Source organism: Leptinotarsa decemlineata, unplaced genomic scaffold (assembly GCF_025532065.1).
Source record: "Leptinotarsa decemlineata unplaced genomic scaffold, Ldec_3_MD MMD2_tig00000199_RagTag_RagTag, whole genome shotgun sequence".
NCBI lineage: Eukaryota > Metazoa > Arthropoda > Insecta > Coleoptera > Chrysomelidae > Leptinotarsa > Leptinotarsa decemlineata.
In genome coordinates this window covers 1,293,322-1,297,655 of record NW_027412544.1, presented here as the reverse complement: position 1 = coordinate 1,297,655, position 4,334 = coordinate 1,293,322, and positions in this window count along the sequence as shown.

Genomic DNA, 4,334 nt, shown 5'->3' with positions numbered 1-4,334 from the left:
TGGGCCATTTAAATCCATTGTCGTTCTCAGTTTCACAGGTACTGGAAATATAAAATTAAGTGTTTATTTTGTTAGTGTTTCCATTCAAAAGTCCTTCCATACACCTGAGCTGTAGCACTCTTCTAGACACGCGTGTCATCCATCTAGTTGACGTCATCAGTATAGATAATTTGAGTCGTGACATTGCAAAACACTCTATCCGCTTTTGAAAACATTTTGAGAATCCATGACAGTTTGTGATAAAGCAAGTATAGATTCAAAATCTACAATTTTCTAGGATATTAATCTTCAAACTCTAGCTAACAATTTAACCTATATTAATATTCAGTAATGCATCAACTATATTTTTTGTACGTGAGCCTATTATTTGATTATGTGGAAAATTTAAGAAAACCAAGACTAATAGGTACCATCGAAATATTGAACGAGTTAGTCAAAAGTAAAATACATATCCAAAAAATTTGAGAAGAAAACTTGCAAACATATACAATTTTCGAGAGATAAAATGAAAATTGTGTTGAAAAAACAAATAATATGAAGAATAAAAAAAAACTAAAAGAATTTCTAGTTGAATTACTTCTCTATATTTTGTATGATTTAGTTTTTGGAAGTAAATGTTTTGGCTTTCTATTTCTCCAAAATTATATAGGAAGAAGAATGGAGAAGAATGCATGAATACAAACTCTTTACAAAGATGTGTAGATCCTCTCAGATAAAATCCATAAGAAAAAAAATATCTGAAACAACTACTTGAATATATGAACATAACTAATTTTTTTTTAAATCAAAACGTAAAGAAGCTGTACAACATAGTATACGAAAGGGTATTGATATAAAATTTCACTCATAAGGTGTCTCCAGGTATACTTTACACTCGTCTTCAACTTCTTATTATTTTTTAATAAATATGATGACAGGCTTTGTTGACCAGTAGCATATACGGATAACATTATAAGAAAAAAATACTCAATTAATTTATGAAATTACGACTTTTTGTCACGGAATGGGTTGAATCCATCCATCCCATCGATAACAGTTCGTAAATAACATTCATTCGGCTTATTTGATTGAATCACAGCCATAGCCTTATTCAAATTGAAACGGTATAACAAATGCTTGTGCATTTGTCAGTATTTCCCTGACCTATCTTATTTATTTTTATATTTAAGATACTTCAGTTTAACTGTTTCACATCATTAGGTAGTACGTCATTGAGGTCCAAAGGCTGAGAGTTTTGTTTCTCAAAGACAACTGAGTTTTTTCATGGTTCACGGTGATAGACCGAAGAGCAAGTTGAAACAGTGCAGTATCATTGTTTTTTACGATTAATTTTGAAATCAAGTCATTAAATTCGCTTCAATTGGTTAACCAGGAGTTGGAGAATATTTCATTAGGGTAATTTGTGTCACAGTTTTCTGCAAAAACAATTCTAATACAACTAGAACCAATACAAAACATTCAGAGATGAAGCAACAATATTAACGAATTCATATTTTGCACTCCTATGTCGCCTACACCAACCTTTTATACTCAAATTGTTTTTCAAATATGGGGTTACCGGAAAATATATCTCACATTTCAATTTTGGAAACTATTTATATAGTTGACACGTCAGATCGCATTTTATTGGAAAAAAACTAGTACTCTTATTAAACAGTAGTGAATGACATGTTCCTAGAAATTTATATAATTGATAATGAATACTTTGATGAACTTGTGTGTATTTGTTTCACGATTCCATTCACCAACCTATTTCAACTTTTAATTGGTCATAAAACCGGTACTCGTTAGAAGCCCTGACAATGTGACAGGCATCTAATTATAATTACTTTCGAAGAAGATATGGTTTTGTCAAAATGTGTCTAGAATAAACATTTTATTTGTGAAAATTGTTCAATTTTTAGCATAGGTACTGATTATAATTTATGAAAAATGTCTAATTTTGAATTATTTCACAAATGAATCCTAAAATGTAGATTTTTTGAGTTTACATTGACTTCTCTCTTTCAAGATATAATATCCACAGTACAACGAGTCCAATTTATCAAAAATGCGGTCAATTCCATAGTTTTCAGAATTTTGCTTTTCAACATCGAATTGGTGCACGTGGTGCACCGGGGTATAACCCTTGAATGGTATCTATAAAATTTACTTCTGCTCAGGAATTATTTCTACGGCTCTCAATAATAGTAAATTCAACTTTCGTCCACCATTCATTTTGAATTATAGAGTTGTCGGATGCCCACAATCTACAATTCTCTTGTTATTTCTTGAACTGGGCAGCCCATCATAGTTAAAGAGAGGTTTTGTCATCTTTATGCGCTTCTACCCCCGACACAATGACCAAATCGCGTGATGTAAGTCCACAAAACGTGCGAAGAGAAAACGAAAGTGCCGAGAAATGGGTCCCTAGACAGTGCTGACTTTTGGTCATTCTCTTACCGAAAATATCTTTTCGTCGCGGATAACGTTTCGACCCCGTTGCGTTGTGCCAGCGTCGCGAAACGCTATCAGAAACAGTCGAATGCCGTTAGAGCAGAAGACACTTCTCTTATAGTCTAGTCCACAAGTGCTCAAAGGTTGAAAATTAAAATTACAATACATTCGATTTGGAATTTCATTCGGTTATGAAGCGTCTGAAGAAAGACCGACAACAATTGCAAAAGTTAGGAACGATTGAGTGATTTGCTTTTCTACGAATATCTTGAAGTTCCGAAACTTTACCATCAATATACAGGGTGTTCCTTAATGATATGCGATAATGATATGCGATCTACATGAAGAAGTAATGTGTTGCTAAATAAACTGAGGCCCAAAAACGTTTCGTTGCGAAAGTACGAGGTATTGAAGTTTTTGAAAAAAAATTAAAATTAGGATAGTGTAGTAACCTTTGGTAGCAGGAACGGTTGATTAAAGTTTATATTTTTCAATAAAAGAAACGTTCAACTTCAGCAGTGGCGTATTAAGTATGGGAATTGACTCATATATGATATTTTTGAAGAGAAAAATGATACACATACGGATTTTTCTCACATAAAATCAATTTTTGAACTTCTCGTTCAATTTGAGATGAAAAAGTCCTCGTAAGTTTTTTGTACGATACTTCGTTTTTGAGTAAAAACCCCTTCTACTGTCAGAGAATTTATTGTAAAAAGTTATTGTATAGAATTGGATCTTACTTCAGTTTTTTAATTGGTTAGGCAGCGACACTTAATAATGAAGCTTCACCTTTTTTTTATGAAACTTCGCACTCGTTTTCTAGACGTATTTTTCATTTCATCAGATGCTGCGTCTCACACTAGCGTCTTAAGATTTCCTCATCAAAAGAAATCTAAGCTACTGGGATCTAGAGATCTTGGGGCCATTCTTGAGGCCTACTGCGGTCAATTCAAAGATTTGGGTAAACAGTTTGCAAATAATTACGAACCAGTACACTGAAATGTACTGGTGCACCATATAACCACATACCGCATTACATGCCTTGTTGTCAAAGGTACATTTTCGAGAAGCAGTGGCAGTTGTTGTTGAAGGAAGTTGAAGTAAGCCTGTCGTCCCGGCAAAAAGAATGACCATTGAAATGGTTACCAATAATTCCTACCCTTGTATTTTCGTGATGGAACATTTTTTGACATTAATTTATATTGTAACCTATCATTATTTTTTTGTGTAGAATTACACCCTTGAATATTCGCATATAATTATGGAATATACTGTATATATAATCTACATTTTCAAGTGAATGTTCACAAATTGAATACTATTATTAATATATATATTATCTAGGAAGAAGAATTAGTGAAAATTTCACCGCAATTTTTCAATTAACTATGCTTTTGGTTATTGATTAATTTGCTGGTTGGTAACATAAAAAGATAGATAATTTTTAAATTAAAAACCTGGGATTATTTTATACTGCTTGGAGATATTGTTTAAAGGCTTCATATATCCTCGAAGAAATAAGAATATTTTGATTTGAAACTTCTTTATCAACAATTTTGGAATTGAAAATGTGAATGAAGCAACCAGCAATTTTTCAATTATTACAATTTTTAGTTTCGCTTAAAGCTCAGTCATGGTAATTATATTGATGTTTTTCCCTATTGTTTTGTTTATAATATTGTTATGAACAAATACATTGTTTAACCAATTTTTGAAAAAATGATGGAATTCAGTCCTTAAAATGTCCCTTGCTAAATATTCTCTGTAATTTTTTGCTTTGAAATATCGATATTAAGGAATCATTCAACATAATCAGTAATTATAGTGTTTGTTTGAAGTGTTCTTTCACAATATTCAAAACGTTTTTGATGATACTTTGTTTATTAAATGAATAG